This window comes from Myotis yumanensis, unplaced genomic scaffold (genome assembly GCF_028538775.1).
Source record: "Myotis yumanensis isolate MYYU_CA2020_CCGP unplaced genomic scaffold, mMyoYum1.0.hap1 SCAF_3, whole genome shotgun sequence".
Lineage (NCBI taxonomy): Eukaryota > Metazoa > Chordata > Mammalia > Chiroptera > Vespertilionidae > Myotis > Myotis yumanensis.
The window spans coordinates 177,197,194-177,225,100 of NW_027223754.1; the positions used below are offsets into that span (position 1 = coordinate 177,197,194).

General features: G+C 38.4%; 1 protein-coding gene across 1 annotated transcript in view; it reads right to left on the reverse strand.

Annotated features, from left to right (window-relative positions):
- The window catches only part of FAR2 (fatty acyl-CoA reductase 2), a 129,222-nt gene extending 119,416 nt beyond the window's left edge, over nucleotides 1-9,806 (reverse strand). The window contains exons 1-2 of the mRNA XM_070410490.1: nucleotides 9,693-9,806; nucleotides 2,812-2,875 (exon numbers count right to left, since the gene is read on the reverse strand). The gene's annotated coding sequence lies outside the window, so the exon portion shown is untranslated. The remainder of the gene's footprint in view (nucleotides 1-2,811; nucleotides 2,876-9,692) is intronic.
- Nucleotides 9,807-27,907: the final 18,101 nt, after the last annotated feature.

The window sequence follows — 27,907 nt, forward strand, 5'->3', positions numbered from 1 at the left end:
TTCATTCCCCTCGTTACAATGGTCGCCATAGATAAAGACATAAAATTCATGAAGGTTAGAATGAATGCAATGAGCTATTTCCTGCATTAAAACAATTTACACCCAATTTGAATTATCTTCTACTGGATTCTCTTCAATTAAATGCATAAAGAAAGTGTAACCTAAAGACACCTGGTTAGTTTCCTCTGGTGACTGCCTGAAACCAACAGGGAGAGGAAAAGTTAGGACCAAATAAACATACTCTGTTACCCCTCTCCCGACTCAAGAATAAATCTGAATGTGTCCTCAAAACGTGTATGGGAGTACTTGAGAAGACACAGTCACACGTTGGTGAGAACGTGCTGAAACCACTCATCACATGGCAGGTGGAAGGTAAATTGCTACAACTCTTTGGAAAGCAATTTAGCCCACATTTCCAAGGCATAAAATATTTTTAGTCACTTTTTTAAAAAACGTTCTCAACAGTAAAAGACTGGTAAAAGATTCCCATTTCTTAGAATGCATCTGAAGGAAATAACCCACAAAAAGAGAAATGCCACATGAACAAAATTGCAGGTTTATTACAGCATCTATAATAATAAAAGTGTAATATGCTAATTAGACCGGAGAGCCAAACGACCTTCTCCACAACCTTCTGAACGTCATTCTGGACGAAGCCATGGCAGGGCCAATGCAGAGGTGGTTAGGGGCGATCAGGCAGGCAGGGTGAGTGGTTAGGGGTGATCAGACAGGCAGGAGAGCAGTTAGGAGCCAGCAGTCCCGGATTGCGAGAGGGTGCAGGCCAGGCTGAGGGACCCCCCACCCTCACTGCGCATGAATTTTGTGCATAGAACCTCTAGTTATTAATAAAGGAGAAAATAAAACATACTTTCAGTGGAATATTGATAGGTAAAATGCAACATTATTTTATCTATCGACATTATTATAAAATACAAAATCATAATTTGATTATCACCATTAAAATTACATTTATGTATGGATAATGTATGAGTTTGCTAGGGCTGCCATATCTAAGTATACAGGCTGGGCGGCTTAAGCAACAGAAAGGTATTGTCTCACAGTTCTAGAGGACAGAGATCCAAGATGGAATTGTCAGCAGGGTTTGTTTCTTTGGAGGATTTTGAGGAAGAATATGTTTCATGCCTCCTTTCTGGTGGATCTGCTTATAATCGCTGGCTTTTCTTCGCTTGTAGAGGCATAAACCTGATCTTTGTGATCATCTTCACAGGGTGTTCTTCCCTTGTGTGTGTGTCTGTGTTGAAATTTCCCCTTTGTATGAAGACCCGATTCATATTGAATTAGGCCTTACCCTAATGGTCTCATCTGAATTTATTACGTCTTCCACATTTCTGTTTCCAAATAAGGCCACATGCTGAGGGTTAGGACTTCAACGTGTAAATTTGGTGGTGGTAGGAGAGGGGGAGCAAAGTCTAGGGGGAAGGGCAGTCTCCAGGGTTTTATCTCAAAACCACTATTGCTGAAGGTCAATGTTGAGAAATACATTATTACAATAACTGACATCTACTTTCAAAGTCTTCTCTACCTCACCATTGCTTAATAATTTACCATTTTATTCAACCTCATAAAATGAATGTTTCTTTGTAAACCTGCCTGGAAGATTTTATTTAATATGCAAAATACTTACAAAATGTGCTAGACCTAATATAATATGTCAGATCATTCTAATGACACGTTAAAGTTGGAGACTGTGAATAAATACAGTGTTCCAAAAGAATGCTATCATTCCCCAATACTATCTCTTTAAGCAAATACTGTTTCTGCCCTGGCCAGTATGGCTCAGTTAGTTGGACATCATCCCATGCATGCCCCAAAGCGTTTCCAGTTTGATTCCTGGTCAGGGCACATGCCCAGGTTGCAGGCTCAATCTCCAGTAGGAGGCATGCAGGAGGCAGTTGCTCTCACATCATTGTTTCTTTCTCTCCCTCTCCCTTCCTTCCTCTCTAAAAATCAATACAAAAATCTTTTAAAAATAAAATAAAGAGTTTAAAAAACATACAAATAAATACCTTTCTGTTGACTGATAGTAGCATGGAAACAAGAGGTTTGATTTTGATCTATAGTAGAATCATAAAAATATGGTGTTCTGGAACTAGAAAGCTAGTTCTTTGGGCCCACTATCTTACTTTATAGTGGTGAAGACTAGACTTTGTGTCTTGTCTAAGGTCACTTTATTAGTTTTAGATTTTCCCATAACCAATTGCCATAAAGTTGGTGTTTTAAAACAATATCCATGTATTATCTCAAAGTTCTGTAAGCCAGTCATCTGGACACAGTGTAACTGAGTTATTTGTCCAGGGTCTCACAAGGCTGAAGTCACAATGTCAGCCCGGACCCTGATCTCATCTGTGGCTGGGGGTGATTTTCTGAATTCCTCATTGGTTGTTGGCAGGATTTAGTTCCTTGCAGCTACAGGATGGAGGGCTTGTTTTCTCACTAGCTCTTGGTGAGGGTTTTCCTCCAATGCCTAGAGGCTATCCTCTCTCTGGTCCTATCCCTGTGCTCTCTCACAGCATGGTTGTTTGCTTCTTCAAAACCAGCAGAAGAAAATATCTCTTTCCCTCTTGAAATCTCTGACCCTTTGTAAGGGCTGCAACCTGGGATCATTTCGCTTTTGATGAACTCAAAATCAACTGATTTGGGGCCTTCACTTTCATCACATAAACAATGACAGGAGTGAAACCCATCATAGGCACAGCCCCACCCCTTGTAGGGGAAAGGATTCTATGGAACACATCCACTACCGTGCGGTGACCCAGGGCTGGCTTAGAATTGGGCCATCTTATCACTGACCTCGGTGGTAGGTGGTAGCATCAGCGGTAGCAGTGTTGTTTCCTACTTTATTGAAGAGTATCTCCTGCATAAGAAAAAAAAATTATTTTCATTATCTGCCCATTATACAAAGCAGATAGTTATGGATTTTCATAGGTTTTTTTTTTTCTTTTCTTGATTCCTTTCCCCTACAGAGATATACAGGTCTTTGAAAGTTATATAACATCTTCATTCACAATTGTAAAAGTGTAACAGGTGAAGACTAAACTGCTATTTTCCGAATCTAAGTGCAGTGCATTCTGAGCTGATGGTTCCTTAAGCCTTGCATCATAAACATCAAGAGTCTTTTGAGAATGCTATTGAGAATTCTTTTGAGAATCCCGTTTTGAGAATGCAATAGAGTTATAGCTGAATTAACTAAAGGCACATCCTCTCTATTGACTATTACGTCGACATTAAAAAGAATAAATTAAAGCTATTCCAGTTGAATTGCAGTAATTTCCAAGCAGTTTAGTTTGTGAGGAAAGTAATATGCTGAAAAACATGTCTAATATGATCTTGTTTCTATTAAACCAAAATCAAATAACTTCGAATAAGCATTTGCATACAGAGATATATAGGTCTATGGAGGCCTAGAGAAAAACATGGAGAATGTGTACTGGGTTATTAACATGTTACCTTGATTGGTGAGAGAGGGTCCTGCTACATGTGGGGGAAGTAAGAAGGAGGAAGGAGTACCAGGCAAAGATAGACACAAAAAGAAAGACTAAAATATAAGTTAAGGTATAGTATGATCACATTTATGCATTTATTGAAATTATATTAAAACATTTTTGCTAAAGAAAGAATGCTATGAGCCTCCACTCCCTCCTAACAAGTAAAAAGCTAAGCAAATTGAAAACTAAACTATCCTTAATTCATCAGGGCAGTACAGTCACAGGGCAAACTGCTGCCACCAAAATTGGAGAAAGTGACAAGTAGATATAGAAAATCACAAATGACAGGAACAGAACCCATGAGCAGACACCTCCAAATTACTGGTATCTAGGGAGAAAAACTGAATTGTACTTGACCAACTGCTGGAGGCTCCGCGTGAACAACTTTTAAGTTAAAAACTCCCCCAGTGGAACCTAGTCATGGGGCTGGAGTGGGGAACACTTTTGTGAATTTTACTTCCAGGACCTCTACCACGTCCTCACAGTGAACAGCAAAGAAAAATCCCCTGGTGCTCCCAGCAGGAGGAGGGGAAGAGGAACGTTTGAAATAGCCAGAACATTGTGTCCTTCTTAACCATTTTACCAGAGACTAACCGGGTAGAATTTTATTGGAGCGTAACTTAACTATGTGAAGGGAGGTTCCCAAATCCAGCCCCCCTCTAGTCATTACCCAAGGGGGGAAATCTGAGAAGCACTGGATTGTTCATAGCCAGGGGCACGGGCTCACCAAAAGACTAAGACACAATTTTAGGACTAAAGTGCTTCTCTTCTCTTCACACCTTACCATTACATTACTAAATACCTATTTACTGCAGTTCCTTTTACCCAGAATTTATGCCCACCCTACAAAAAAAAATTACAAGGCACATTAAAGGCTAAAAGCACATTTTAAAGGCACTGAACAAGTGTCAGAACCAGAGTCAAATACGGCAGGACTATTGGAATGATCAGACGAGGAATTTTTAAAAACTATGATTAAAATGCGAAGGGCTTTAATGAATAAAGTGGAAAACATGCAAGAACAGATGAATAATATAAACAAAGAGATAAAAATTCTAAGAAACTATAAAAATAAATGCTAGAGAAAAAAAAAACTGTAGCAGAAGTGAAGAATGTCTCTGATGGGCTCATTAATGGCCTGGATACAGCTGAGGAAAGACTCTCTGAGCTGGAGGACATGACAACACAAATTCCAAAGTTGAAAAGCAAAGAGGAAAAAAAGACAGAGAAAACCAGAACAGAATGTCAAAGGGCTGTGAGACAACTATAAAAGGTGTAACCACAACATGTTGATGAACGAGATCAAAGAAGAACTAAATAAATGGAGAGATACTCCATGTTCACGATTAAGATGACTCAATATTGTCAAGATGTCCATTTTTTTCTAGCTTGATCTGTTGATACAATGCAATCTCAAACAAAATTCCAGCAAGATCTTTGGTGGATTCCAAAGATTGTAGACTCAGACTCAGGCTAGGAGAACTCAACATTGGAGAATAACAAAGTTGGAGAACTGACACTGCCCAACTTCAAGAATTACTATGAAGCAAGAGTAATTAAGATAGTGTAGTACTGGTGAAAGAAGTGACAAATAGATCAATGGAACAGAACAGAGAGCCCATAAATAGACCCACATAAATATAGTCAACTGATATTTGTCAAAGGAACAAAGACAATACAATGAAGCAAAGGTAGTCTTTTTCAACAACTGGTGCTAGAACACCTGGACATAAAAATAAAAACAAGAATCTAGACACAGATCTTATATCCTTTACACAAATGAACTAGAAATGGATCACAGACTAAATGTAAACTCATAACTATAAAATACCTAGAAAATAAACAGGGAAAACCTAGGTGAGCTTAGGTTTGGAAATTACTTTTTAGATATAACAACATAGGCACAATCCATGGAAGAAATAATTGATAAAATGGACTTCATTAAAACTAAAACATCTGCTCTGCAAAAGACAATATCAAGAGAATGTGCAGACAAACCACAGACTGGAAGAAGTATTTGTAAAAGCTATATCTGATAAAGGACTTGTATCTAAAATATTTTTGTTATTGTTTAATTTAAATATACTCCTAAAACTCAATAATAAGAAAATAAACAGCCCAAGATCAAGATATAGGGTATCCTATATAATAAAACTCTAATGTGCAAGTCAACTGAATGGCAGAATGACTGGTCGCTATGATGTGCACTGACCACCAGGAGGAAGATACTCAATGCAGGAGCTGCCCCCTGGTGGTCAGTGCACACCCACAGAGCACACTCAGCCAGAAGCCAGGCTCACAGCTGGTGAGTGCAATGGTGGTGGTGGAAGCCTCTCCCTCCTTCGTGGCACTAAGGACCCCCTTGGGGGATGTCCGACTGCTGGCTTAGGCCCACTCCCCAGGGAGCTGGAGTGGGCCTAAGCCGGCAGTCAGACATCCCCAGAGGGGTCCTAGACTGCAAGAGGGCGCAAGCCGGGCTGAGGGACCCACCTCAGTGCACGAATGTCCTGCACCGGGCCTCTAGTAATATTACCATAAGTTTTGCTCTTCTTTTTTTTCTGTGATCACTGGGAGTGGGTAGTCTCTATGATTCATGATGGTTTAATATAGGTTTTGATTAAAGAAAACCACTGAGCTTATTCTTATAGATGTTTGATGGTTTGGGCAATGATGGTCCATTCCACAGCACCAATTCTGCCTAACAAGTGATCCACTAAGCACTCTCATTCCTTGGGCATGCAATGCAGCTGGGATTAAGGAAGCCCACTCCTAATAACCTCCTATAACCTGTTGGAGTTTGAAAATAGGCATGAGGAGGAAAGGTCAAAGAGGCACGTCCCCCAACAGTGCAAGCTGTTCGGTATTGCAACAGGTTACAATGAATACATCCTGACCTGAGCCTGAATTTCCCAGGCCTAGAATTCCAATAGATGAGTGGTTACCAAGATAAAACATCACCTTTTGTCCTCCATAACTTAGGGTAGGACAAAACTTAGGTTAGGATAAGAATTGCTATTAAATTTATATCCACATAATCTTTTATAGTCTTCCATTAATAGCTTTTCTAAGCAGGAAAACTGAAGTTTTCAGCTGTTTGCTTAATTAACATGTTATCCTCTGAATTTCAAATACTCAGAGGCATGTTCTATTTAGATAATTATCTTCATCTCCATACTTTTTTCATATTACTAAGGTCATTAACTGTAGTGTTTGGCACATGTAAGTAAAATCAAATGCCATTCCTATCTACATTTCCCCAAGTAAATATTATCAATTTTTTTCCAAAGGGAATATAGCTATGCAAAGTAAAAAAAAAAAGTTACTTTCATCCTGTAAAATATTAAGTATGAATCAGTTTGGGGTAAAAATTCTGCCAATTTTGTTTTCAAATTTTCAATCAGTCAGTTGTCATCATGATCAGGTGCTAGATAGTGTGTAAGGTGATGATCAGTTTCACTCTTTGAGAACTGCCCCTGAAGCATAAGGGTGATCCTTCATCAACCATCGTTTGTTCATTCATTCATTCATTCACTCATTCACAAATATTCATGGACTGATTGCTATATATCAGGCACTGTGCCAGTTTTGAAACTGAGACAAAAGAATCAAAATCTCTTCCTTCTTATAGATTATAGTTGGAGAGAGTAGAAGACAGAGATTAAACAAACTCCAAAGTAAGCATCTGGTTACAGATTGAGATAAGTGCTATGAGGTATAGAATGGAACTCTGTGAGAGAGAGTAACAGGGGAAACCTGTTTTAGATGTGGATGAAGGTAAAACTCTGTCAACTGACATTTTGGTTGATATGTAAAGAATGAGAAGGAGTGATGGGGAAAGTTCTAGAGAACAAGTACAAAGATCTCAAGGGACAGTGTATTTGGGTAACAGGGTATGTGGTTTGAGCAAATTCAGAGAACAGGTAGGCTCCAGATGAAATAAGATCTTGTAGGTCCTGGTAGGATATTTGGGCCTAAAGGGAAGTAACAGTGCTATGGAAGGATTTTAAAAAAGATTTTGAGAACCTACCTTTAGTGATTGAAACTGATTCATTCAAGGATAATCACCTGACCTTAGCAAGCCAATCAGGTTTTTCCTTCCAGAAATGTGAAAATTTTGACCCAAGAGACACAGACTCAAAGTTTCTGGAACCTCAGTAACTCTAGACAGCATTCTAGAAAATCTGTGAAGTTTTGCTACTGGGTCTTTAGAATTTTCTAAGTTCCTGTCCTTTTATCTATTTTGGATTCTGATACATATATATATATATAAAATATCAGTATTCTAAGAAAAGTTATTTATTATTAATTATTATTATTTTGTTCAAGTTAAGTAGATTTCATTTACTTTCATTTTAAAAAGCCTTAACTGCTGTAGCTGGTTTGGCTCAGTGGACAGAGCGTCAGCCTGTGGACTGAAGAGTCTGGGTTCGATTCTGGTCAAGGGCACATGCCTGGGTTGCAGGCTTGATCTCCAGTAGGGGGCATGCAGGAAGCAGCCAATCAATGATTCTCCCTCATCATTGATGTTTCTCTCTCTCTCTCCCTCTCTGAAATCAATAAAAATATATTTTTTAAAAAGAAAAAAGCCTCAACTAATATAATTTACCAGTTGACAATTTTCTGCAGTTTCTATTGTATTTTATTATTACTTTAATTTGTCTAACCCAAAGAACAAATATAGAAGAAAGATGAATTGAGAGGATAATAATTTTTAAAATATATGTATGTTTTAAATATGTTTTATTGATTTTTTTACAGAGAGAAAGGGAGAAGGATAGAGTTAGAAACATCAATGAGAGAGAAACATTGATCAGCTATCTCCTGTATACCTCCTACTGGGGATGTGCCCGCAACCAAGGTATATGCCCTTGACTGTAATTGAACCTGGGACCTTTCAGTCCACAGGCCAATGCTCTATCCACTGAGCCAAACAGGTCAGGGCTTAAAATATATTTTTATTGATTTCAGGGAGAAATGGAGAGGGAGAGAGAGAGAGAAAAACATCAATGATGTAAGAGAATCATTGATTGGCTGCCTCCTGCACGCCCCCTACTGGGGATCAAGCCTGAAACCCAGACATGTTCCCTTGGCTGGAATCAGACCTGGGACTCGTCAGTCTGCAGGTTGATGCTCTATCTACTGAGCCAAACCAGCTAGGGCAAGAGGATAATAATTTTAATAATATTTCTGGTCACCATTTTTGCTTTGTTGAGCAAATAACATTTGAAGTTTTTTTAATTAAGCATACTGGATACACTTAGATTCTTAAAAAACAAAGATACCACTCAACTAAATCTGGAAAGGAAAAGGTTAAAGATTAGAGATGGCTTTTTCTTTTCCTCTTTCAATTGCTTTAGTAAAATTTCTGGTTGTAAGAGAACAGTGGTATTATCAAAAGCCCTGCGTGTTTTTAAACAAGACAGTCCATGTCCTACAAGGACTTTCTGTTAAACCTTAAATCAACAGGCTCCAAATTGGGTAGAATTGAGTCATGTGCAAACACAGCACTAAATCTTTGTTCTTTAGCAATTCTGTGCCCTCTTTTTTGGAGGATTTTGAAAGTCTAGTGGGAAAGAAATACGTTACAAATCAAGCATTTATCAGGATTAAGCAGAGTGAACACTCCCCTGGGAGGTTCTGAGGCGACAAGAGCTTGAAATAAAAAGATAAATTTGAAATTCAAAGCAAAATACTGCATTATTTCAATTATTTCAGCATTAATGTGGAATTCATTATTTATGAAAATGTGGACAAAAAAAGTTTACAACTTTAATATGATCTTCTGAATTTAATATTAAAAGAGAAGTAAACAAGTCTAGTTTCTCTTTCTCCCTCGCTTGCTTTTGTTTTCGCCCTTGCTTTCATTCTCTCTTTTCTTACTTGTAAAAACGGAACTGATAATGCTAACTCGATAATCTTTCAATGATCACTAAATGAGAAAGATGTATGTAATAATGAACAATAAAGTATATAAACTATATTAGCTTCTCATTGGAAATTCCGCCCCCCCCCCCCGCTTTTTTTTTCTTTCTGGACAATTAAAAATTGTATGAAATGAATTGTGGATATAGTGATTAGGAGATTTAATTTAGAAACAGAATTACATAGTTTATAAAAAAATCAAAACAAATGCTTATTATTAAATACAAAATGAGCCTATATAAATAAAAGACATAAAATACTCACAGCAATTGATCTTGTTAATAGCTGTTTCTTCACTTTGAACTATATTCTTTTACTGTTGATTGGTGTCCTTATTAGGGACTACGTAGACCAGAGCGATATTTTCTTTCCTGCAAGTAACTTCAAGAACCAAAGATCCAGCATAGTCACAGCTTGTCATTTCCCCAGCTTCACCAAACCCAGAATGCAAGTCCTGGCAGTCCTGAGTACAATTGTTAAATAAATCAAACTGAAAGAGCTTAACCATAATTCAATTGAGCAATTTGCTCATCTTGGTGTACAATTGGCAATTGGCTAACTTTAGCTGTGATGTGTGGCAGAAGCTATACAGTGCCTAAGATTCCTCTGTAGAGAGAAATGGGCTGGTGAAGTCAATTTTTTAAAAGCATATAGTTAAAAAATTTAACAACCATTTACATAATGTTTACCATAGGACATAATACATTTAATTCATTTAATTCTTATTGAAACCCTATGCAGAAGGTACTATGATTATTCCCATTTTATAGATTGAGAAAATGAGGCACAATGATGCATCTTGTCGAAGTCACTGTTGAATGAATTTTGTTAGTGCTCCTCATTTTACTTATTGTTCCCTTAGAATAAGTGTCTATTAATCCTTGCTGATTTTTTTTCTGGATACAGTTTACTTCCAGTAGATTTGACTAAGGGACATTTTGTCACCTTCCCAGATAGAGGGGCCATAAGAGTGGTGTTTGGTACCAAAGGAGAGGGGAGAGCAATATTTACCTAGGTCCTAGGCCCTAGGACCTAGGGGATTATTATAAGGAGCAAATGTGAGCTATTTTTTCCCAACTTTATTGAGATACAATTAACAAATAATTGTAGTATGTTTAAAGTCTATGGTGTAATGATTTAATATATAAGGTGTCCCAAAAATGTATATATACACTTTGAAGAATTATAAAGGCCGTGTTTATTAAAATACATTTAATTTTCAAAATTGAGCTACCAGCTGTTAAAGTGTGTATACATGTTTTTGGGACACCCTGTATATACACTGTGAAAGGATCACCACCATGGAGTTAACACAGCCATCACCTCACATGTTTATTTACTTATTTAATTGGGTGAGAACACGAGTTCTACTCTCTTGGCAAATTTTAATTATATGATACACTATTATAAACTATAGTCACCCTGGTATACATTAGTCTCAGACCTTATTCACCTTATAACTGAAAGTTTGTACTCTTTTACCAACCTCACCCTGTTTTCCCAGCACCTCCTGGAAAGCACCATTCTCTTGATTTCTACGAGCTTGACTTTTTTTTTTTAAGTCTACATAAATGTGATGTCATACTTGTCTTTCTGTGTCTCACTTATTTCACGTAGCAAAATGCCCTCTTGGTTTATCCATGTTGTCCCAAGTGGCAGGATTTCCTTCTTTTTAAAAGTTAAATAATGTTCCATTATATACATATACCACATTTTTTAAACCCTTCTTTCTGCCAACTCAAACATAGGTTGTTTCCTTATCTTGGCTATTGTGAATAATGCTGCAATGAACATGGGGGTGAACACATCTCTTTGAGATAGTGATTTTTTCCTTCAGACAGATGCCCAAAAGTGGGATTGCTGATACGTTTGCTTTTAACTTCTTGAGGAATGTCTATACTGCTTTCCATAGTGGCTACACCAATTTACATTCCCCCAACAGTGTACTAGGGTTCCCTTTGCTCCACATCCTCACCAGCACTTGTCATATATTGATTTGTTGATGGTAGACATTCTGACAGGTGTGAGGTGATATTTCATTGTGGTTTTGATTTGTACTTCTCTGGTGTTTAGTGATGTTGAATATTTCTTCATGTACCTGTTGGCTATCTGTATGTCTTCTTTGAAAAAATATCTACCCAGATCTTCTCTCCAATTTTTAATTGGATTATTGGTTTCTTTGCTCTTGAGTTGTATAAGTTCTTACATATTTTGAATATTTAACCCTTATCAGATATGTGATTTGCAAATATTTTCTCCCATTCAGTAGGTTGCCTTCATTTTGTTGATTTCCTTTGCTGTGCAGAAGCTTTTTAGTTTGTTATAGTCCCACTTATTAGTTTTGTGTTCGAAGTCAGATTTAGAAAATCACCACTAAGACCAATATCAAGAAGGTTACCCCTTATATGTTTTCTTCTATGACTTTTATGGTTTCAGGTCTTAAATACAAGTCTTTACATTCAAGTCTTGATGAATCAACCCCTTTATCATTAAATAGTGACCCGTGGGGACCCATCCTTTAGGTAGGAGCTATAAAAGTTGGGGCATTTGGCGTATGGTCCAAAGGTAGAAGCTGGAAACTTGGGAGGCCCTCCCCATTGTATGGTGCCATGGGCTGGCTAATATATTTGGATGCTCCAACTTAGTTGTACTGTCTGAAGGTATGTATTTTTACTGTGTCAGAACAAGGGGAACAGTTCCAGTTTGAGAAAAAGCAGATCTCAAGATATTGTTCATAATTTAGTATTACCTTATCTCTAGTTTTATAAATATTATTTTGAACTCAATTCTCCCAGGACCAATTTGAATTCTGTCACTCAGTATGATCTATTTTAAATTTTCCATATTTAAAATGTGAAGCATATCAAGATAATTAAGGGTTGTTCAGTGATGGAAGACATTTCATATGGAATTTAGGTTTTGAATAAAGAGACTGAAAAAAGAGAAAGTTCAGTTGTCAAATCTTAAGTCAAATAAACCATAATTCTTGTGAGCAAGGATTATTCATATAAATGCTCAACTTGGTTATTACTTACCTTCATTGGAAACACAGATAAATGTGAAAAATATAAAAGCAACGAATTTTCTTTTCTTGCCTTTTTTATTGTGATAAAATACGTGACATAAACTTCACAATTTTAACAAATTTAAGTGTGTAGTTCACATTGTTGTGCAATCATCACTACTACCCATGTCCAAAATTCTACATCCTCTCAAAGTAAAACTCTGTACCCATTAAATAATGATTCATTATTATCCCCAGCCCCTGGAAACTACTATTATATTTTCTGTCTCTATGAGTTTGTTTATTCTATGTATCTGATATAAGTGGAATCATACACTACTTGTCTTTTTTTTTCAATCTGGCTTATTTCTTTATATATATATATATATATATATATATATATATATATATATATTATTGATTTTTTACAGAGAGGAAGGGAGAGAGATAGAGAGGTAGAAACATCGATGAGAGAGAAACATCGATCAGCTGCCTCCTGCACATCTCCCACTAGGGATGTGCCCCCAACCAAGGTACATGCCCTTGACCGGAATCGAACCTGGGACCTTTCAGTCTGCAGGCCGACGCTCTATCCACTGAGCCAAACCGGTTTCGGCCAATCTGGCTTATTTCACTGAGCATATTTTTTGAGGTAAATTTATCTTGTAGTATATATCAGAATATTTTTCTTTTTTTCTTTCAATAGACTTTATTTTCTAGGATATTTTCAGTGGATAGAAAAATTGAGTGCAAAGTACTGAGTTCTCATATTCTCCCTGCTTGCCCTGCCCTCTGGCAGCCTCCCCCACTATCAAAATCCTGTATAGGAGTGGTGCATTTGTTCCAACCGATAAACCAAGTTTGACACATTATTATCACAATCATTACATTAGGGTACACACTTGGTAATGTGCGTTCTGTGGTTTTGTCTAATGTAGGACATACATACATCAGTATAATATCATACAGAATAGTTTCACTGACCTAAAAATCCTCTCTGCTCTGTTTATTAATCTTTCCCTCTCCTTGCCTCTGGCAACCACTGAAGTTTTTACTGTCTCCATAGTTTTGCCTTTTCCAGACTGTCATATAGTTGGAATAATACAGTGTGTACCCTTTTCATATTGGCTTCTTTCTCTTAGTAATATGCAGTTGCATTTCTTTCATGTCATTTTGTGGCTCAATAGTTCATTTCTTTTTAGTGTTAAATAAAATTCCATCGTCTGGATGTGCCAGAGCTTGTTTATCCATTCACCTATTGGAGGACATCTTGATTGCTTCCAGGTTTTGACAACTATGAATAAAGCTGCTATAAATATCCACGTGCAGATTTTTGTGTGTGGATGTAGCTTTTCAACTCATTCTAGTAAATACCAAAGATGTGATTGCTGGATTGTGTAGTAAGGGTATTTAATTTTCTAAGAAACTGTCAAGGTGTTTTGCAAAGTGTCTGTACCACTTTGCATTCCATACAGCAATGAATGAGAGTTTTTGTTGCTTCGCATCCTTGCCACTATTGGTGTTATCAGTGTTTTTTATTCTGGCCATTCTAATAGGCATGTGGTTGATCACATTTTAATTTGCAATTCCCTAAGGACATACAATGTTGAGCACTTTTTCATATACTTATTTCATATATATTCCCTCTGGGTAATTTTGTCTGGTGAAGTTTCTATTCAGATATTTTGACCATTTTTAAATTGGGTTGTTTATTTTCTGTTTGTTGTATTTTAAGAGTTCTTTGTATATTTTGCACAACAGTCCTTTATCAGATATGCTTTGTGCAAAATTTTTCTCCTAGTCTGTGGCTTGTCTAGTCATTCTCTTGTTGTATCAGAATTATATTTCTTTTAAAGGCTGAATAACATTCCAGAACAGGTATATACCACATTATGTTTATCCATTCATCTGTCGATGGACATGTAGATTACTTCCACCTTTCCATGACTGAGAATAATGTTACTATGAATATTGGTGTCCAAATATCTGTTCAAGTACTTGCCTCATTTTGGGGGGTAAATATCCAGAAGTGGAATTGATGGATATCTCTTTGTTTTTAAAAATTCTGCAGTAGTTCAGCTAAGCCATTGTTTTCAATTATTACTCCTGTTAACATTCACAAAAAGGCACTATTGAAATAATCTTTGCTTTTAGTATAACTTTACCATTTCTTGTTCTTAAGTGAAGAATGAATCAACAGTCTGCCAGCTTCTGGAAACTATTATCTTTAATTGCAAATGGCTTTGCCTGAAGGGTCAGTGAAATGAATAAAAGCAAATGGAAATTTATAAAATACTTTTAAAAATAAGAGATGTCCTTTAGTTCCCAGTTGAAAGAATAAATCCTGATTCCAAATAGAAACCTGATAAAATTAGATTAGAATAGAAAGACCTGAAAAAGGACCACAGAGAATCCAAATGAATCTTGTCCCTTGCTTCTTCAGAATTTACACATATCCAAAGCAGCAGCAGTACAATACAACTGCGTTTTCTGTGTAACAAATAATTGAGCTTTCCCATTTATTCTCCAAGTACCAAGAAATAGGTAGAAGATTCTTATGGAGATTTACAACGTCAACACAGGAATGGAGAACATTCTTTTGGATACATAACCTTTATCCATGGTAACTTATCACCAGGTAGACATAGGGATTGGGCTAAGTGTGTTTATGATCTGAATATAAAGCATATGTTTTGTATCTAGGATCTAAAAAAAAGAGTTATGACATTTCCACTTACTATCTTCTAAAAATAAAAATATAAGAATGGGTAAGCATTTTAACTAAATCTTACATTAAAAATATCATTCTTGTTAGTTATTTGACTTTTATCTTAGTCTAACTATGGTCAAAGGTTTACTTTTTATAAATGCTTGAGGACCTCTGGCTATATTCCTAAGTTCTTTTCAACTCTTGAAGAGTAATAAAGAGTAATTCTTATAATATATAATCTTTTCTATGTTGTAGAAAAAAATAAAAATATGAACCAATTGAACAGAGAATAGATCTAGTACTGAAAACTAACAAAGGTGGCTCATGATAGAATATCTCACTTATGTGTGTAGATTAGGAAGTCTAGAGTTAAATACTCAGCAAATGGAAGTAAAGTGAAATAATATCCCACCACAATCAAGTGGACTTTCCCCCAGGAATGACTTAATGTGAGAAAAACAGTTATTATGATAGGTCATGTTAACAGGTCAACTCACAGAAACAAACAATCCTTTCAGGAGCTGCTTAAAAATGGCATAGATTAAATTAGATAGCCATTTCTTGTTTAAAAACTTTTTTTTAGCAACTCACATTTTGAGGTTAATTTCCTTAATAGAAAAAAAAAACACAAACACATTTGCTACAGACCCTTCACCAAAATAATCCTTAAGAGTGAAATATTAGAAACTGTGTAATTAAAACCAAGAAAAAATTAAGTATGAAAATGGTGTCATTTAGAAATCTATTTGATTTAAGCAGAAAGAGAATTTCTTGGAAAATTCTCAAGTATTCACCGATTTGTTGACAGGCTGGAAGACCAGTCTTGGAAACAACAGGATTGGAGGAGCTCAGGAGGGTCAGGAAGCAGGACACATGGCAGGGGCAGGGTCATCTGGTCGGAAATAGTCCGGGTGCATCCCATCCACCAAAGCTGCCTTGGCTTCGATGATTAGAACCTCCAACAGTAAGCATAATGCCAGATTCAAAGTCCCAGGAGAAGGTCACTTGACTAATTCTAAAGTCAAGGTCTTCTCCCACCAAAGCTACAATACTATGTGTAATGGGAGAGATGATTGGAACGTTGGACATCCTTAAATAACACGTTTACTATATGCTATCATTGCTATTATTTACCATCACTGTTTGCAAATTAAATTATCTTAGGGAATCAACTGAAGCTAATAGCAAAAGAGAACTTTGTGAGGAATTTGAATAAAAAGCATACAGAAAATTATCATTTTCTTATGTAATATCAATAACCAGTTGGCGAATATGGAAAATATAAATTTTCTAGAAGTTACTGTAAAATAATAATTATTGCAAAATGTTGCATTCCATTTCAGAGGATTTATGGATGATATTTTGTGTTAGGTCGGAGAGAGCCCAGGATCGGATACCTGCAGATGCGTGATGAGATAATGGGTCTTCCCTGGAATTTCTAACAGATCAGCGTGCCAGACACAGATACCGGTTTCTCCCTGGAATCCACACGACCCCCACACAGATACTGACTCCTTCCTGAATACCCTGCCGACCTCCTGCAGCAGGAACTTCTTCCTCAGTTCCTGTCCCCGCCCCTCACCCACCCGCAGTATAAAACAAAGTGCCCCCTCCCAGTGGGCACGAATCCACTGGCCCTGTCTTTGGGGTTCGTGGGTCACCCGGGGATGCAGAATAAAACCTTTCCTTTTCTTTCTTTTCTGATTACCTCTGCTCTCTTTGTTCTCTACGCCGATTCCTGAGCCACCTAACACTTTGAAGCTTCCCCATGGATATTCTATTGAAGTCTTTGTAATTTTTTACCCATGAAGAATTCTTGCAATAATGATCAAGAACCAGGAACTCTTGCACAAAAATTGTATTTACAGCTCATGGTACATTAATGTGATAAATAAGATGTAGATATAATGAGTCATGAGTCAATTATTGCTAATGATTGTAAAGAATAATATTTTTATTATGATCTGTTTTTTTTGACCAATTTATTAGCTTACTCTTTTTTAAAAATATACTTTATTGATTTTTTTACAGAGAGGAAGGGAGAGGGATAGAGAGCTAGAAACATCGATGAGAGAAAAACATTGATCAGCTGCCTCCTGCACACCCCCCACTGGGTACACGCCCTTGACCGGAATCGAACCTGGGACCCTTCAGTCCGCAGGCCGACACTCTATCCACTGAGCCAAACCGGTTAGGGCAGCTTACTCTTTTTGTGTGACTTCCTTCTCGCCACAAAATGCAAGCAGTATAGATATCAAAACTTCAATTTTTTTATTAGTTGATTTTTTTATATCCAAGTAAGTCTAAAAGTCTTACAATGAATTTTTACTCTGAAGATGCTAATGAGCTATGATACATGGTATATATAATAGATTGTATATAGACAAGTATTTTTTTTTCATTTAAAACTAAAAATAACATTTTAGCCCCAAATTCTTGCAAATAAGCTTTGCTTACTTTTCTCACAATTAATCTTTGATTTTTGTGAATTTTAAAATCCTTAAGGTGAACATAGTAAATTACTACCTTAAGCTGAAATGGAATTTCAATTTTCTAAAGATGGTTTTGATAGGTTTAATTTAAATAATAATTATTAATTGATTTGAACTAATGCTACTTAGAACATAAAATTTTATTAACAATCCTGAACAATAAAACTGCTAAAGTCATAAACTGAAGATATATGAATGAAAATATACCCCAGACACAATTTTCCTCCTACTTTACTCAAAGTACATGATCAAGCTCATAGCCCTAACTATTGCAAAATTATTATACAAGCATTCTTGATCTTTTTAATGGAGTTATCCTATCTAATAATAGACAAACATGGTAATTAACCATACCTCCAACACACTTCCCATTGGCTAATCAGGGTGATATGCAAATTAACTGCCAACCAAGATGGCGGCCGGCAGCCAGGCAGCTGAAGTGAACAGGAGGCTTGCTTGCTCCAGTGATGGAGGAAGCCAAGGTTCCCGGCCTGCCTCTGCCGGCCTCTGAGCGGCACTCTAAGAAACAATGTTGCAATTGTAGAAGCTAAACAAACCCCAGAAACCTGCTTTCAGCCAGCTGGGCCTCAGAGCTGGAGCTGCAACAGTGTTTCAATTATAGAAGCCAAACAAACCCAGATACCTGCTTTCAGCAGCCGAGGTCTCAGAGCTGGAGCCGAGCCTCAGAGCTAAAGCCGGCTCTCAGTTCCAGTGACAGCCACAGAAGGTAAATAAATCCCAGAATTAAAAAAAAAAGAAAAAAAGGAGAGGTTGGGAGCTTTAGTCACCCGCCAGCCTGAAAACAGCCTTCAGCCCCTCACCCAGACTGGCCAGGCACCACAGTGGGGACCCCCACCCTGAAGGGGGTGTGACCAGCTGCAAACAGCCATCATCCCCTCATCCAGGCTGGCCAGGCACCCAAGCGGGACCCCCACCCTGATCTGGGACACCATTCAGGGCAAACCAGCCAGCCCCCACCCGTGCACCAGGCCTCTATCCTGTATAGTAAAAGGGTAATATGCAAACTGACCCTAACAGCAGAATGACTGGGAATGACTGGTCATTATGACACACACTGACCACCAGGGGGCAGACACTCAATGCAGGAGCTGCCCTCTTGTGGTCAGGGTGCTCCCACATGGGAGGAGCTCTGCTCAGTCACAAGCCAGGCTGATGGCTGCCAGTACACTGGTGGTGGTGGGAGCCTCTCCCGCCTCCTCAGCAGTGCTAAGGATGTCTGACTGCAGTTTAGGCCTGTCCCCGCTGGCAAGTGGACATCCCCCGAGGGCTGCTGGGCTGCCAGAGGGATGTCTGATTGCCATCTTAGGCCCAATCCCCCGGGGAGTGGGCCTAAGCCAGCAGGTGGTCATCCCTGATGGGTCCCAGACTGCGAGAGGGTACAGGCCGGGCTGAGGGACCTCCCCCCGCCCCCTGTGCACAAATTTTTGTGCACTGGGCCACTAGTCTCTCTATATAAAAACCTAATCGACCATTACAACTGGAACAACCAGAATGACGGGTCGGCCAGTCGGTATGACATGCACTGACCACCAGGGGGCATATGCTCAATGTAGGAGCTGTCCCCTGGTGGTCAGTGCATTCCCACAGCCAAACTCCTGCGGCCCCTTCCCCTGGCCTTCCAGCCAACCTCCCATGGTCCTTTCCCCCTGCTGGCCGCCCCCCCAATAGGCCCTGATTGGGGGGCTGGCAGGGCAATCTTCTGGGGTCCCTCCCCGTGCCCGGCAGGCCCCCTGATAGGCCTCAATCACCAGCCAGGCTGAGGGACCCCACTGTCTATGAATTTGTGCACCAGGCCTCTAGTATATGCATAAAAGTGCTGTTCTGACACTAAATGTAAAGAATCAAATTCACCTCCTTATTTTGAATCCTATGCTTGATTTTTGCTAACAAATACTCAATTAAACTTGAAAAAAGTACACACATTTTATTTTTAACTAAAATGAGATTTCTGTCCTTGTTCTTTTTAAAAATATATATATATTTTTATTGATTTCAGAGAGGGAGGGAGAGGGAGAGAGAGAAATATTCATGGTGATAGAATCATTGATTGGCTGTCTCCTGCACACCCTCTACTGGGGATTGAGCCCACAACCAGAGAATATGCCCTTGATTGGAATTGAACCTGGGACCCTTCAGTCCCCAGGCCTATGCTCTATCCACTGAGCAAACCAGCTAGGGCTGTCCTTGTTCTTAATGATTGTTTAAACAAGAAAAGTCTTGATAATGCATGTTAAGAAATTGAAAAGCTCAGCAGAATGTTCATTGCTTCCCAATGACTTGGATGAAATCCAGAACTTCTCTGGGGCAGATTGGTAACTATCATAAGTGTAGCTCACAAAGTTCTTTCTTCTGTCAAAGTCAGTCTCAAGCTGAGCAGCAAATTCAGAGAGAAGGGATTGAAAATATTGTTCAATTCTAGCCTGTAGTTCTTCTAGCTGATTTTCAACAATACAGTGGGGACTTGACTTACGAGTGTCCCGACTAACGATTTTTTCGAGATATGAGCCATCTCTTGGCCGATTTTTTGCTTTGAGTTGCGAGCTAAAACTCGGGTTACAAGCCAGCTTCAGATACCCCACCGCTAGTTGGCGCAGCGAATGTCACAGTGAACGCCACAACATCAGCCCAGCATCACGTGTCTCACTCGTTCACTTTTTGATCTGACATACGAGTAATTTGAGTTACGAGCTCCGTCACGGAACGAATTAAACTCGTAAGTCAAGGCCCCACTGTATTTGAAACTTGTTGATATCCTTTCTCACTCTCAGGTCCAAACAGAAGTTTAAAGGTTTCATTTTGCAACATGATTTTCCCAAATATTAAGTGTTTGTTTTGTTGTTTTACATCCAAAACTCATGTCCTGTGAAGTAAAAACATTGACTCCAGGCTTTGCATAGACTTGTTCAGCTGGTTTATATGAAGAAAATGCCTGCAAAGAAGGCTAGTTTCTGCAGCCATTGTTAAGTTGTAAAGGAACATCTAGACTAGTAGCTTCTTGAAAATGCCCTTGAAATTTATCTTTCAATTCAAACAACTTGGTAAGAACTCATCATCAGTTAAATCACCAGATTTCTGTGCACAGCAGATTTATTTGTTTACTCTAAATTTTCACACTGGTCTTTTCTTGAGCAAACTTGTCTTGTTTAATAATGTTAACAATTTAGTGTCATCCTAATAATTTTAATTTTATTTTCAAGAATATTGGACACCAGAATCCCTCTTGAAAAAAGAGATGTGTTGTGACAAAGTCAACATTTTCAGATATTTTACAAGAGAGGTGAAAACGTTCATGAACATAATTGCTTGAAGAAGCACCATACATACATACACCAACTGCTTCCAGATATGATGACAAAACATTACCTATATCTTGGGCTTTGCTTGTGTTGGCCAGCTCTTGAAATGTTTAGACATAATTTCTTTAAGTTCACCATCATATACCCTTTTTACAAATGCTATACACCATGGCTTTATTGGTTAAGTATGTTGACCTATCAAATTGGATAGTGAAAGCGGTGTTCTTCAGGTTATTATGCAAAACCTCTTGAGATTCGTGTGGGAACATTTCCATTAATCTAAAAGGTTTTCTTATGTCCATTTGTGGTAAGTCCTATTTTCTCATTACAGGACCCTGGCAATCACTGGTCTGTTTTCCATCACTCTATATTTACCTTTTCAATGTTTTAAACAAATGGAATTATGTATTATGTACTCTGTTATGCCTGGCTTCTTCACTTAGCATAATGTTCTTGAGATTCATCTATGTGGTGTGTATAGTAGTACATTTCTTTTCATTATGGAGTAGTGTTTCATTTTATAAATATACCATACTGCTTATCTATTTACTAGTTGATTAATACTTGGGTTGCTTCAAGTTTTGTCCTTCACATTTCTATATACATTTTGTGGACATGTGCATTTTATTCTGGTAAATACTTAACTATAAATTTCTGTGTTTTATTGGAATTGCATTTAAACACTTTATGTTTCTAAACTGTTTTCCAAAGTATCTTTATCATTTTGCATATGATAAAGACATATGTAATGTGTGAGTGGGTTTATTTGCTCTAAATCCTTGCCAACACTTGATGTTATCAATCTACCTAATTTTTGACACTTAAGGGTGATATCTCATTATGGTTATAATTTGAATTTCCCTAGGGGTGCTGCTAATTATTTTCTCATGTGCTTATTTGCTATTTCTATATGTCTTTGGTGAAGTGACTGTTCAAAATTTTTGTTTATTAAAGAATTAGGTTGTATGGCTTTTTGTATTGAGTGGTTAGTGTTTTTTATAGTTTTTGCACACTAGTCCATTTACATATAAATGCATTGCAATAATTCTCCCAAACTAGGCTGTCTCTTAATTTTTGTAACATTATTTTTTGAATGGTACAAGCTTTAATTTGAACAAAGTACATATTGTCAATTTTTTCTTGTATGATTTATTTTGTGTGTGTATGTGGTTTACTTAAGAATTTATGCCAAGATTGGTGATGCCTGTTCCAATTTCACAAAGATTTTTCCCTCCTGTGTTTTCTTCTAGAAGTTTTATGGTTCTAGCTCTTACATATAGTTGTGATCTAATTCATATAAATTTTTATGTGTGGTGTAAGGTTAGAGTAGAGATTCATTTGATTGTATGTATATACGCACTTTTGTTGAGAATCTATGTTTCATTGCTTGATTTGTAACACTATGTCGGAATTTCATTGTGTTACTTATTACAGTTTTATAGTAAACTAGAGGCCCGGTGCACAAAAATTTGTGCACTCGGGGGGGGGTCCCCCAGCCCGGCCTGTGCCCTCTCGCAGTCTGGGACCCCTCGGGAGATAACGACCTGCTGGCTTAGGCCTGCTCCTGGGTGGCAGAGGGCATGCCCAATCCCTAGGTGCAGCCCCTGGTCAGGCTCAGAGCAGGGCCGAGTGGGGAGTTGGGGCACCACCCTCTATCACACACAGAGCAGGGCAGATCAGGGGGTTGGGGCGCTGCACCCTGTCACACTCAGGGCAGGGCCAATGGGGAGGTTATGGCTCTCCCCTGTCACACACAGAGCAAGGCCCGTGGAGGGGGGTTGGGGCGCTACCCTCTATCACCCACAGAGCAGGGCCGATCAGGGGGTTGGGGTGCTGCACCCTGTCACACATAGAGCAGGGCCCGTGGGGGAGGGGGGCTTGGGGCGCCGCACCCTGTCACACACAGAGCTGCAGGGCGATCAGGGGATTGGGGAGCTCCCCCCTATCAGGCACAGAGCAGGGCTGATCAGGGGGTTGGGGCACCTTCCCCTGTCACGAACAGAGCAGGGCAGATAGGGAGGTTGTGGCCCCGCCCCCTGTCACTCACAGAGCCGCAGGGCGATCGGGGGTTTGGGCGCTGCCCCCTGTAATGCTGATCTTGGTGCTGGGAGGCATATTACCCTTTTACTATATAGAATTGAGGCCTGGTGCATGGGTGGGGGCCAGCTGGTTTGCCCCGAAGAGTGTCCTGGATCAGGGTGGGGGTCCCAACTGGGGTGCCTGGCCAGGCTGGCTGAGGGGCTGAGGGCTGTTTTCCAGCTGGCGGGTGACTGAAGCTCCCAACCACTCCTTTTTTCTTTTTCTTTTTTTTTATTCTGGGCCAGCTTTAGCTCTGAGGCCTCCCTGCTGAAAACATTGATACAATGTTGCGATCAGGCTGGCTGAAGCCCGGCTGACTGAAAGCCGGTTTCTGGGGTTTTGTTTAGCTTCTATATTTGCAACATAGTTGCTTAGAGTTGCAGCTGAGAGGCCGGCAAGTCAGGCAGGGAACATTGGAGTCCGCCATCCCTGGAGCAAGCAAGCCTCCCTGTTCCCTTCAGTGCATGGCTGCTGGCCGCCATCTTGGCTGGCAGTTAATTTGCATAAGGATATGCTGATTAGCCAATGGGAAGGGTAGCGGTCGTATGCTAATTACCATGTTTCTCTTTTATTAGTGTAGATATTGATGTGTTTTATTCTATTGGACAATTTCTTTTAAAAAAGCCTTTTGTAATTTTAACTGTAATTCTGTTAAATTATAGACTAATTTAGGGAGAATTTATATCTTTACACTATGAATATTATAATTCATGAACATAGCACATCTCTACATCTATTTAGGTCTTTTAAAATTTCTCTCAGAATGCTTTGTACTCTTCAGTGTTTTATTTATCTTTATTTTGTATTGTTTGGTGCTGTTACTAATGGTATTGACTGTCAATTTGCAAAATGTTGATTGCAACAAGATAGAAATACAGTTGATTTTTGCGTATCAACCTTGTATACATTGACCTTAGTAAACTCACTTATTAATTCTAGTAATTGTGTCAACTATGAATAAAGACGAGATGGAAAGCCAGAAAAGGAAGAAATAAACAGAGAACATTACAGAGCAACCAAAGTTTTAATAAACCCCAATGAACATCACTGAAATACTGTGAAGAACCTTGAAGAAATCTCACAAAATTAATTTAAAAAGAACAAGGATATAAACACTTTTATAGAAAAGATGGCAAATACAGAAGAGGATGAGGAGACCCAACTTTTATATAAGTAGTATTCAAGAAGAAACAAACCAAACCAGTGGAACAGAGAAAGACTTACAGTTACTATGCTCCACTTTAGGTGTACCTATTTAATGTATCTTCGTATGTTGCCTAAATGACCTTATGCAAAAGAAAATCTAGCTGATGTTTTAAATATAACTTTGATGTTAGATTCACTTGGTTCAAATTATTGCTAAATTTGTTACCTGATCTGTGACTTTGGAAACATTATTAATCTCATCGGGGTCACTCACTTGTCTCATTTGTAAAATGGAGTTAATAATAGTACCTATTATATAGGTTTGCTCTGATGTTTAACTAAGATAATTTATATAAAGTGCTTAGTATTATGCCTGGCACAAAACAGTACTTAATAAATGTTATTTATTACGATTAATATTGTCTCTTAATTTTTCATGTTTCAATTAGGAATGTTTCTGAAATTGGCAATATATAACTCTTACCCAAATGGTTTAAATAATAAGAGAAAATTGATTGGATCTTGAGGAGATGAGGGAATGAGTTTACCCAGGGTTAAAACTGCCTGTTCAGGACTTGGTCTCTCTCTCTCTCTCTCTCTCCTTTTCAAACTAGCTTCTTTGGTGTTAGCTCCATTCATAGGCAAGAGCTCCCCTCATGGTAGTAAGATGGCTATCAGCAGCTTCCAGAACTTTATCTTTCATGCACATAAAAAGAAAAGAGTAGAAGGTTTTCTTTGTTTGCTAGTTGGTTCGGTCCCCCCCGCCCAATGTTACACAGAAATAAGGGGTTCGTTATGAGTAGACCAATTTTAGTCATAGGCCCATTCTTGAACCATTCACTATGGCTGAAACATTACCTCTAGAGATGAAGGTGGGGTCATTTTTTCTTAAAGCATTTTGGTTACCTGAGGGCAGAGTGGGTACTATTAATAAGAGAAAGGGAAGTGGATGCCAGAGAGCCCAAACCAGCAAATATCTATGACATTTTATCTCATTCATGTTGCCTCTTCTTAACAGAGATCACATTTCTATATGAAGTGGAGAACTACTCTACCTACTTTCTTGAGTAATGCTTCTATTTCATTTTGATAAACTGCTCTTTATCTGCCTTTGGCGCACGCGCGCGTGTGTGTGTGTGTGTGTGCGTGCGTGTGTGTGTGTGTGTGTGTGTGTGTGTGTGTTGGCAGTTTTTATGTATTAGCCCATGCTGGTTTCTTCATAATTATTACTCATTTTCAAATAGAAGCCAGCCACTTGATAAAAATAAGTAAATGAATAAAATAATAGACACTGTGGCTAGGAGTGGTTGAGGATAACAGCAGAGTCTCTTAAGTCATAAGCTCTGTTGTAGTCGGGCCATAACTGCTTCTCCTCCCTCTTTCACCCCACTTCACCTCCAGAGGTCTCCCTTGGCTAGGACAGCAGATTGTGAATCTTTCCTTTCCCTTCCCGTGTCTTCTCTTCTCTCTCACTCATACAGACACTGGGTCAGCGGGATAGATTTCTTTCTACTGCGCCTTCCCTGCATTCTGAGATGTTGCCTTGGGTCTCTATAGGGACATCCCTCCTTTCTCGTGGACTGTTTGCTCCCACAGAGCTCAGTTCAACATGCCAATCAGAGGATGTTTCGGCTGTTGGTGACAGGAGCTTTGGGGGAAATTAGTTATCCTGTTCTAGATCCTGGGAGGCAAGGGTTGGCTCTTCATGCTCGCTTCTCTCATCTTAGTCTAGACTTCACAGCATTTGGCAGATCTGCCTCCTAATTTGTGGCTTGTGGTTGTGTCCTTTTCCATGTTTCATTGAAGATAGATTATTTTCCCTCTATTTTTTCGGTTGTTTTTGGTGGAGTTTGAGGGAGTGGAGAAGAGTAAAAATTCCACCACTCTCTCTTCTTTAACCAAAAACCTTCTTCAGAATGATTTCAGTCAATTTGATATTTTCACTTGGATGTGCCCCAGCTACATCAAAATTAACATGTTAAAAAGTGAAAACATATTCCTTCTTTCCTTCTACCACAATTATTTCCCTTCTTCAGCTTTTCCTGCGTTAGGAAGAGGCACCATCATGTCTAGTAACGCAATTCTGAACTTCCGGAGTTTTTCTAGACATCTTTCTTTCTCTCTCCTAAAACACCTACTGGCTTCCAAATTTTGTATATTTTTATCTCTTTTATACCTTTAAAGCCATCTCCCTTTTCTCTGTCCCTGCTGCCCTCGCCTGCACTCTAGGCACCATTGATTCCTGTCTATTCTGCCTTAACAGCCTCTGATCTGGTCTACTTTCCTTCCATCTTATTCTCTTCTTATCCAGATAAGAATATGGATAAGGGAGGGGAATGGGGTGGTTTAACCAATAGGCATTTAAGATGATCCTAAGCCAATGTCCTTCCAAGCACATACTAAATGTCAAGGTAGTGACTTTAGTCCCTCCTTTTCAAGATGCCCCCACTTTGCAATTACTTCTCTCTTTTAGGGCTCACATTGATATTGTTTGGAACATTTTCCTGTTGTGTTATAATGCTAGATAAGAGGTGGGAGATGAAGGAGCTAAATTATCTCTCCCGAATCTATTCTTAACTCTCAGAGAAATCATCAACCAGTCTCTGGGTTAATCTTTATAATGTGATAAAGGCTACACTTTTGTTTCTGAGAAGAAAGAATGATCAATTAAACAACGCTTTTAAAAATAGAGAGCACACTGTTTTCATTTCCCAATAAAATTGTGTTTAGCAATGATGGCAGAAGGGTGGAGTCCTGGGTCAACTTTTGATGAGTTCAGCCAGCACAGTCAAAAGGAATCATAAACAGGGAAAATAGTTTCAGTCTATCAGTTGCTCAGTGAAAATTATAAGTAGAGGACACCTAGTGGCGCTTTGTAGAAATTCTCTTATGTTAACAAATAATACATTTGCACATTAATAGCACTGGCCACACCAGGATCTTGTAGCCAAAATAACACAGGCATGATAAAGCAACAAAGTACAAACCAAACCTGACATTAAGTCTGACTGTATTGCTGGTATAGGCTAACTGCTGCAACTAATAACCGCCAAGTTCTTAGTGGCTTCATAATATAGTTCATTTTGACCCTCAAACAGTGCAGATGCTACTTGTGACCTTCCATATAATGATACGTAAAAGTGATCTGATCACATGGGAAAAAACAACAACATGCTTTATGCTTGCATAGCAAGATGCAACAATATAAAGATACCACTTCTCAAAAACAAATAAATCAAAATATAACTGTAAGTTGAAATGGGCATGGCTGTTTTTTCAGCATCAAACTTTGCATTTAAGATTGATGCATTTCACTCTATGTAAATTATACCTCAATTTAAAAAAAGGACTTAAAATACACCTAGTATAAAGTTGGAAAAGAAAACCAATAACAGGCAGAGGAGAAACCCTTATATTAAAACTCATAAAATCTCAATAATTAAAAAAAGTGGTGCTAAAATTTTAAAAATAATTTTTTAAAAGGAGTGGTATGGACATATAAAATAGATAGATTATTAAAATATAGTAGAAAACCCAGAAATACACCCAAGTGCATATATAAATTTAATAAAAGATAATAAAAGTATAAAAATAGCCATCAGAAATCCAATCAACTATTCAATATATATTTTGAGGATAATTGAACATATCTGTATTCTTTTTACTTATTTATTTTTTAAAATCCTCACCCATGTATATTTTTCCATTGATTTTTAGAAAGAGGGAAAGAC